Here is a 10,762-nt window from a genome sequence, read left to right on the forward strand (position 1 = left end):
TCCTCATAACCCCCTTCCCCCTCGAGCCCCCAGTTTCTCACCTCCCTCCTGGATGTGTACTGTTCCTTGGAGCTCGGGCTTCATGAAAAGTGTTGGAAACACAGTGTGGGGATTATTCCAGCTTTTTTGCTACTCCCCCTAAGATTCACATTCCTTCCTTTGCCCTCCCTTTTTTGGCCAATTCAGTACTTATTCAGCCTTTGTTAGAGGGCGAGCTGAAGAACAAAAATAATCCTTCACATTTGTACAGAGCTGTACAGAGTGCTTTCATACATCTTATCTCAGCAGAGCCCCACAAGAACCCTGCGAAGAAGGCATTGTTACTCCTTACAGGGGAAGAATTGGTTCTCAGAGAGGCTATGCATCTAGCTGCAGGCAGTTGGCTCAAGTCTATGTCACCTGGCTCCAAACTCACTGTTATTCTGCAATCCTATGTAACCAATAGAATCTACTTCCCAAAAATTATCTTATTTACTCATCACAACAACTCTAAGGTGTTACTGTTCATTTTACAGATGAGGCCACTGAGACTCTTAGGTTAAATAACTTGTCCAAGGTCATGCAGGTGCCAGGAGCTGAGTCTATCTGAATCCAAAGCCTGTGCTAAAAGTACCGAAACTGAGACTCAGAGAAGTCATTTGACAGCGTTCTTATGGGGCAGCCCCAGAACTGAAATGCGGGTCAAAAATCCCAAGTCCAGTACTTCTTCAGTTGCACCGTGCTGCCTGCCTCAAGAACCTGTGGTATGTGGCTCATTCATTCTGACCCAGAGAGATGTCAAGGACAAAGGCTATTCTACTGTTGGACTTGGTTCTTAGCTCTAGCTCTCTGTATTCCTCTGGCTGAACTCTCCCTATTCACACCTCTCTCCCGCTGTCTGCCAGCATTTCTTACCAGCCCCACCCCCAGCTTCTGGGTTCAGCTCTTTTCCCTTTTCTCTGAGTTTGGGAACAACCAGGTCTCTAATGATCATACAGCAACTGGGAGAAGAGTGAACAGCAGACCCTCCCCTCCTCTAGTCTCACTACCCTCTTCCAGCTGTAGAAAAAAAAGCCCCAGAGCGGGTAGGAAGCCCATGAGAGGGAACTGCTACAAATCCTGGCTCTGCAAACGCATGCATTACAGCCCAGTGGTCCCTGAAGGCTTCTCAAGAGAGCAGTTCAAAGTCCCCAGCCTGGCTGGAACAACAGCAGCCTCGAGACTGGTTGGGGCTTGGCGCGGTAGCTCTCGCCTGTAATCCCAGTACTTTAGGAGGTGGAGGCAGGAGGATCGCTTGAGGGCAGGAGTTCAAGACTAGCCTGAGTGATAGGGTGAGACCACCAGCTCAAAAAACAAATGAAAAGACTCTGGATGGAATAAGGCAACAAATCGGTGACTTTCCACCACCCCATCCCCATCCATCTACCACTTTCCAAATCCCGCAATGAAAGAGCTCCAACAGATAATCATAGGTACATCCTACACCCTTATCAAGGACTTAGCTCAAGCTTTTTACACCTCACTGCCTGAAGTGAGAAGGAAGACAAAATATTCATATGCAAAGAGAATGGGAAAAGAAAGTTTGGCTGGAATCCTTTGATTGTGAATCTGGGTTGCTAAAAACATGGCCATCCTAAACCCGGTATTCCTTTTATCCAAGGGAGATAATAGGAGACAAAGTTCTTACTCGAGAGCTGAACATTTCATTAATTTTTTTTGAAAATTCAAATCTAATCAAAGAGGGTTGGTTTTTGTTGTTGTTGTTGTTTCTTGAGAGGGGGTCTTGCTCTGTCACCCAGGATGGAGTGCAGTGGCAAGATCATGACTCACTGCAGCCTCAACTTCCCAGGCTTAAGAGATCCTCCCACTTCAGCCCCCTGAATAGCTAGGACCACTGGTGCGTGTCACCACACCTGGCTTTTTTTTTTTTTTCTATTTTTTTGTAGAGATAGGGTCTCACTGTGTTGCTGAGACTAGTCTCAAACTCCTGGGCTCAAGCGATCATCCTACTTCAGGCCTTCCAAAGTGCTGGGATTACAGGTTTAGCCACTGCACCTGGCCTAATTAAATATTTTATAAAAACAAACCTACTTGCAATTCTAGCATTCAGTGTCCATCTAATGTCAAGAAAAAGAATCAGTATCATGTTTAACATGTTGTATCTAGAGGTACAAATATAAAAATTTAAGAATAATGTAAATTATTTATTACTACAAAATGTTTCTTAGCACCAACGTGCAATGTTGCAAACACTACACTAATTCATGGGTACCCCCAGAACCAGAAATTGGAACATAAAACAGAGCAAGAAAATGGACACTCAGCACTACTGGTAGATAATATGTCATACGAGAATTCACTACACAGCCAAGCGCGGTGGCTTATGCCTGTAATCCTAGCACTTTGGGAGGCCAAGGCAGGTGGATCTGACCTGAGGTCAGAGTTTGAGACCAGCCTCACCAACATGGCAAGACCCTGTCTCTACTAAAAATACAAAAATTAGCTGGGCGTGGTAGCAGGCGCCTTTAATTCCAGCTACTTGGGAGCCTGAGGCAGGAGAATCGCTTGAACCCAGGAGGCAGAGGTTGCAGTGAGCCGAGATGACCACTGTACTCCAGACTGGGCAACAGAGCAAGACTCTGTCTCAGAAAAAAAAGAAAAAAAAATCCACTACAGGCAGGGCGCAGTGACTCACGCTTGTAATCCCAGCACTTTGGGAGGTTGAGGTGGGTGAATCACTTGAAGTCAGGAGTTTGAGACCAGCCTGACCAACATGGTGAAACCCCATCTCTAATAAAAATACAAAAATTAGCTGGGTGTGGTGGCATGCGCCTGTAATCCCAGCTACTCAGGAGGCTGAGGCACGAGAATTGCGTGCACCGGGGAGGCAGACGTTCAAGCAGTGTGCAGTGTGCAGTGTGCAGTGTGCTGAGATCACACCACTGCACCCCAGGCTGGGCAATAGAGCGAGACTGTCTCAGAAAAAAGGAATCCACTACAGCCATGCTATCTAAGAGGAAGGATTTGACAAGTTAATTTTCTTTTCTCTTAGCTAAGCACTTGGACAGCTCAATTCCTGCCTACACTCCAAAACCACAGTGGCCTCCAAAGTTCACACTGATACAACCCACAAACCTTCAGGGCATCCAGACACAGTTACCTTTCTTTTTTAAAAGACATAGAGTGTGTTTGCTTAGGTAGCACATATACTAAAACTGGAACAATACAAATTTCCAATTAAAACAACACAACCACACAAGGATAGCACAAAAATATGTGAAGCACTCCATATTTTTAATGTATACATATTTCAAAATGTCAAGTACACAATAAATACATACAATGTTTATCTATCAACTTAAATGAATAAGACAGAGCAAGATATATAAAGAATTGACCCCCGGAGTCAGAACTGTATTAGACTCAGTGATGCGTGTTCAGTGTTACTGGTTGTTCTGTGCCAGTGCTGAGCACAGAATCCCAAGGGACAGAGGCACCTCTGTGTTTTTAATGGATTTATTTCCTTTGTGGTTATATTATATGATGCCTTCTATAGCATTAAGTTCGGGGCAGGGGTCTTTCTTGCCTGGGTCTGAGAGGTAAGGTGTTATTTTACATACCACATGGTGCCTGGTCTGGAAAATCAGGAAGGCCTCTGGTAAGGAAGTCATGATTGAAGCTGAGACTTCAAGGTTGAGTAAGAGTTAGCTAGGCAAAGCACAGAATGGGAAAAAATATTTGCAAACTTTGCATCCAACAAAAGTCTAATATTCAGAATCTATAAGGAACTGAAACAATTGAATAAGCAAAAAACAAATAACCCCATTAAAAAATGGGCAAAAGACATGAACAGACACTCCTCAAAACAGGATATACAAGCAGTCAACAAACTTATGAAAAAAATGCTCCACATCACTAATCATCAGAGAAATGCAGATCAAAACCACAGTGTGATACCATCTCATACCAATCAGAATGGAAGTTATTAAAAAGTCAAAAAACAACAGATGTTGACAAGGCTGCAGAGAAGGGAATACTTACACATTCTTGGTGGGAATGTAAATTAGTTCAGCCACTGTGGAAATCAGTTTGGAGATTTATCAAAGAACTTAAAACAGAACTACCATTTGACCCAGCAATCCCACTACTGGATATACATCCAAAAGAAAACAAATCATTCTGCCAAAAAGACACATACACTCACATGTTCGTAACAGCACTATTCACAATAGCAAAGACATGGAATTAACCTAGGTGCCCATCAATGGTGGTTTGGATAAAGAAAATGTACATATACACCATGTAATACTATACAGCCATAAAAAAGAACAAAATCGTGTCCTTTGTAGCAACATGGATGCAGCCAGAGGCTATTGTCTTAAGCAAGTTAACACAGGAACAGAAAACAAAATAGCATATGTGCTCACTTATAAGTTTGGGTACTCACAGACGTAAAGATGGCAACAATAGACACTGGGGACTGTTGTGGGGGAGCAAGGAAAGGGGGACAAGGTTGAAAAACTAACTATTGAATACTATGCTCAGTACCTGAGTAACAAGATCATTCATACCTCAAACGTCAGCATCACACAGTATACCCAGGTAACAAACCTGCACAGGTACCCCCTGAATCTAAAACAAAAGTTGAAAAACAAAAAGAAATGAAAATATATACCCCTAAAAAGGCTTGCACACATTGCATATAGCAGCCTTCTTTGTAATAGCCCCAAACTGGAAACCACTAAAATGTCCATCAACAGATGAATGAATAAGCAAACAGGTGCATCTATATGACGGAATACTACTCAACAGCAGAAAGGAACAACCTGTTGATACACATAACATGGATAAATCTCAGAATAAGTATGCTGAGTGAGAGAAATCAGACAAAAGAAAGATATCTACTACATGATTCCATTTATATGAAATTCTAGAAATGAAAAACATCTGTAGTGACAGACGGCAGGTGGCCCAAGGCATGGGTTGAGAGAGAAAGATGAAAAGAAGCAGGAAGAAATGCAGGGGGTTATGGATATACTCTTTATCTTGATTGTAGTGATGTTTCACTGATGTATACATATGTCAAAACATCAAATTGTACACCTTAAATCTGTGCTGTTTATTGCATATTATACCTCAAAAAAGCTCTTAAATTTAAAAACAAAACAAACAAAAAAACAGTGAGTTAGCTAGGCAAAGAGTTGGGGGGGCAAGGGAGAGAACTGTGCCAGACAGGCAAAGTTGTAAGCAAAAGCAAAATAGTAAGGCAAATGAGAACCTGAAACCTTCATGAAATGAAAGGAGTTGGCCAGCCACAGTGGCTCAAGCCTGTAATCCCAGCACTTTGGGAGGACAAGGCGGGGGATCACCTGAGGTTGGGAGTTCATGACCAGCCTGAACAACGTGGAGAAACCCCATCTCTACTAAACATACAAAATTAACCGGTCATGGTGGCGCATGCCTGTAATCCCAGCTACTCTGGAGGCTGAGGCAGGAGAATCACTTTTACCCAGGAGTCGGAGGTTGCGATGAGCCGAGATTGCGCCACTGTACTCCAGCCTGGGCAACGAGAGCAAAACTCTGGCTCCAAAAAAGAAAAGAAAAGAAAAGAAAGGAGTCCAGTTGGGGCCTTGTAAATTAGGAGTGGAATTGTGGGCTTTGACTTAGGACAATAGGAAAGGAAGTATAGCTAAGAGGTCCTTCTTTCCTTCTGTTCTTTTGTTCCTTTTTCTACTTTCTTTTTAATACTTATACATTATTTATTATATGCCAGGCACTGTTCTAAGTTATATGTACATATATATAATCATTTAATCCTAATAATTACCCTATGAAGTAGGCAAATTAGAAGGTTACTTAGGTTAGTCATTTGGGAAATGCAAATCAAAATCACAACGGGATACCACTTCATATCCACTAGGTTGGCCATAATCCAAAAATGCAAAATAATAAATGTTGGTGAGGATGTGGAGAAACTGGAACCCTTGTACCTTGCTGGTGGGAATGTAAAATGGTGCAGCAGCTATCGAAAGCAGTTTAGTGTTTCTTCAAAAAGTTAAACATAGGCTGGGCACAGTGGTGTGTACCTGTCGTCCGGGCTACTTGAGAGGCTGAGGCAGGATGGCTGGAGCTCAAGAGTTCAAATCCAACCTAGGTAGAAAAAAAAAAAAAAAAAAGGCCAGGCACAGTGGCTCACACCTGTAATACCAGCACTTTGGGAGGCCAAGGCAGGCAGATCACCTGAGGTCAGGAGTTGGAGGTCAGCCTAGCTAACATGGTGAAACCCTGTCTCCACTAAAAATACAAAAAATTAGCCAGACATGGTGGTGCGTGCCTGTAATCCTAGCTACTCAGGAGGCTGAGGCAGGAGAATTACTTGAACCCAGGAAGCAGAGGTTGCAGTGAGCTGAGATCATACCATTGCACCCCAGCTTGGGCAACAAGAGTGAAACTCTGTCTCTAAAATAAAATAAAATAAAAAGTTAAACAGAATTGCCATATCACCCAGCAATAGTATATACTCAAAAGAAATTAAAACAAAAGATATTCAAATGAAACTTATATATGAATGTTCACAGAGGACTATTCACAATCAAAAAAGGTGAAAACAACCCAAATGTCCATCCATGGATGAATGGATAAACAAAATATGTTGTATCCATACAGTGGAATATTATTTATCCATAAAAAGGAATGAAGTATTGATCCATGCTACAATGTGGTTGAACCTTGAAAACATTTGGATAGAATATTTGAGGGCAAAAAATAAAACAACAACATAATTATGTTAAGTAAAAAACCCATTTGCAGAAAGTTACATATTGCATGGTTCCATTTATATGACATATCCAAAATAGGGAAATCTATAGAGATGAAAAGTGACTAGTGGTTGACTAATCAGGGAGGGGAGGGGAAGGAAGGGGAGAGTGGGTACTGACTGCTAATGGATACAGGATTTCTTTTTGGGGTGATGAAAATGTCTTAAAACTAGGCAGAGGTGGCCGGGCGCGGTGGCTCAAGCCTGTAATCCCAGCACTTTGGGAGGCCGAGACGGGCGAATCACGAGGTCAGGAGTTCGAGACCATCCTGGCTAACACGGTGAAACCCCGTCTCTACTAAAAAATACAAAAAGCTAGCCAGGTGAGGTGGCTGGCGCCTGTAGTCCCAGCTACTCGGGAGGCTGAGGCAGGAGAATGGCGTAAACCCGGGAGGTGGAGCTTGCAGTGAGCTGAGATCCAGCCACTGCACTCCAGGCCGGGCGACAGAGCGAGACTCCGTCTCAAAAAAAAAAAAAAAAAAAAAAAAAACTAGGCAGAGGTGATGGTTGTCCAACACTGTGAATATAATAAACACCAATGAATTGTACATTTTAAATTTATGTTATGTGAATTTTACCTCAAAAAATAAATAAATCCAAAAAAAAGTTATTTAGGAGGTAGAGTCGATGCACGGCAAGTGGTGATTGATGGGTGGTGGGCGAGGAGGCAGGGAAGTAGAGGAAGGAGTCAAGAATGACTCCCAGATGGCTGACAAACAAATGAGAGGGGGAATCCTCTTTTTTGGGATGGAGAAGACAGAGTAAGAAATATACATCTGGAAGATAACTAGCACATTTTGGATATCACAAGTTGGAAGTGCTGAGACATCCAAGTTCAGAGCTCAGAAGAGAAGTCTAAGACAAAGCTATTTGGGCGTCATCAACAGAGCACCATAAATGGACACTATACAAGTGAATGAGACTCCATACGTAAGGGTCTGACAGAAAGAAGGCCCAGATGTGTAAATTACAAGGTGTCAGCAAACATCACAGAAATTTTTAAATATAAGGCATTTAGAAATTAATATAAAATTTAAAATATAAAGTCTCTGTGTTGAAGGACTTTGTGATCAAGCATAAAACAATAAGTTCATATTAAAGAAGACTTCAGCTGTGTAACATATCACCAAAGCCTATCATTTCATCTTTCATTTTACACGTCCCTACATGCATCAACCACATGTTGAAGAACCTGCTGTTCCTTGAAAATGCCAAATTCTCCCTTGCCTGCCTGCCATTTCACTCTGTTCTCTCTAACTGGAATAATTCTTCCCCATTTCCAATTCTTTTAGGCATATACTTAGGAGTGAAATTGCTCAGTGATGTGGTAATTCTGTGTTTAACCTTCTGAAGAAACATCAAACTGTTTCTTTTAGCAGCTGAACCACATTATATTCTCACCAGCAAATGGACAAGGTTCCAATTTCTCCACACTCTCACCAACACTTGTCGTTTTCTGTTATTTTCTCTTTTTTTTTTATTTTTATGGCCAGCCTACTGGATGTGAAGGGGTATCTCATTGTGGTTTTGATTTGCAATTCTCTAACAAGTAACCTAAATAACTTTTTAATCTATTTACCATTCTCCAACCCACTGACCTCATTTTCCACCTGATATATTGCAACAGCCTACCTCCTAGGGTAATTATTAGGATTAAATGAGTTCGCATATAAACCCACACAGTCAGAGTCAATCAAAGCACCTCCATGTCTTTGAAGACTTCCTAAGCCTTGCCTTCCTGTGACAAAATATACCTTTGTCACAGTGTTTCCTCCTGTGACAAAGGTATATTTTTGTTAAAGCTCCCCAGGAGATTCTAATATGCAGCCAAGACTGAGAACCACCAGACTGGGGCAATGCTTCCCAACCCGGTAGGATCATGGGAGTCACCTGGGGCACTTATTTAAAAGGGTAGGTTTCCTGGCCCAGCACCAGACGTTTGGAAACAGAATTTCCAGGAAAGAGGCCTGGAAATCTATATTTTAAAAGAAGTTCCCAACAGGTGATTCCTATGACCAGGCCAGTTTAGGAAACCCTGGTCTAGAGGATAATCGTAGAGCAGTAGGCAGTAAACACAGAGGGCAGTTTGAAACTAGGTAATCTGGATTACAAGGATACAGTCTTTTCCTGGCTCTTGCAAGATAAAGTTTGGTCATCTTTGGCTTGTGACCCACTGTGGGGATGCTGCCCCTATTAGCTCCCACCTGCATCTATGTAAGAGACTGTCCATCATTGACCCTTTCCAGGTAGGCGTGCCCTCACACTCTGGGAAGTCTAAAATTTCACGTGAGGCCCAGAGAGAGCCTGAGCTGCCCGTTCCAAATGCCTAATCCCTGTTTATGGCTCTTTCTCTTTGATGAAATCTTAACAGTCCTACTGCGTGCAGGGAATGTTCCAAATGCCATATTATCCTAATCCTCTCATCATCTGTGAAGGCCAATGCAACCCCATCCTGGATGCTAATCCACCATGTTGACTTCTGATTAACCCCAGTTCCGGAAATGCCTCTAAGATTTATATTTTATCTACTATTCCTTGGTTGGACCATGTACTTACCATAAATCCTGCTCTTAGGTTAAAACAATTGACCATAAATCCTGCCCTTAGGGAGCTTCACATAGCATTCTCGCCTTTCTCTACACATTCCTTCCCTGTAAGGTATAGGTATTCCTTCCTTACAAGATATACAAGCCCTGGTCTCACTGCTCCCCGAGATATAGACAGGGCTTCTGTTCACAAGTCCCTATTAAATGCTTCTTTCTAAGAAACAAGATTTGTCAGCCTCTTTGGCCTCTCAGCTTTCTCAGACTTTGGGGGTAGGTTTGCACAGAACTGCTCACCATGGAATATATGTTGCAGAAAGGGAATTATGTCTCCATTTGATAGACATGGCCCAAGGTCACGTACCTAATGAATAGCTGAGCCATTCATGGATTCAAATCCATGTGATTACAAAGCTTTGGCATATTCCACTCTGCAGCACTGCCTCTCAAAGATTGCATTTCTATCCCCAGTTATAGTTCACCAGACCATTTTGTTTGCTGTCAAGTCTTCCCAGCTATACTCAGTAAATTCAGAGCTGCAGCTCCAAAACACCTGGAACCATCTTACCTAAGGGAATCTCAGCGTGGGTATCCAGGGGGCTTTGGGGAAGGGGAGCTCAGTTTTAGAGAAGCAAAGGGAATGATGACAGTGCTGAGCACAGATGGCCACACTTCCCTATCCCACCCCCATCACTACATCCTCCTAAAACTGAATGAAGCCGGAAGGGGATGTCACCTCAGCTCTGGGCAGCAGGAAAGAAGTTGACCTCTGGGAGGGAGGGAGCAGCAGAGGGGTCACAGCAAGGGGAAAAATGGGAGGGGGCACCCTCCCCCACAGAACAAAACACAGAAAAGTTTCCAGCCATGTCAGGCTAGTCTTATGACTAGCCATGCTGGTTAGGGGGTCCAGGATCTATGGGGCTCTGGAATTTTATGATGTCTCAAGATGAGTGTTCAGGTAGTCTATGGAGAAGCCATTGGTAGACAGTACTTGGCCCAGAAGGAAGGTCATGGGGCTAAGAGAACCTCAGGATAGAGGCTAAATTACCCACATATTAGGACAAGTGCCAAGCAAGACTGAAGAATGCTGCCCCACAGAGGACCTTCCCACACAGGCCCCTTCACAGGCCCCTGCCAGTGATCAACAATTCCTTTTGCCACAACCCTCTTTCCCACCCCACACCCAACATATGCTCATATTCTAAGTGAAATCACTGTGCTTGTTATACAAATGCTGTTTCATGACAAGTCACCCAGCCTCTCTCCAACTAGATGGCATCCCCAAGCTCAGTTTATATAAAAATTTGGGGTGCTACTACTAGCTTCTAGGTAAATGCCACATTATATTCTGAAAGACATGAGAAAGGGATGCTGTGAGTTTGTTAGGGTGCTGCAAGGGGAAATTTCTGTCTCCCAGAGTAAC

The sequence above is a fragment of the Rhinopithecus roxellana genome, chromosome 8 (assembly GCF_007565055.1).
Source record: "Rhinopithecus roxellana isolate Shanxi Qingling chromosome 8, ASM756505v1, whole genome shotgun sequence".
NCBI classification, from domain to species: Eukaryota; Metazoa; Chordata; class Mammalia; order Primates; family Cercopithecidae; genus Rhinopithecus; species Rhinopithecus roxellana.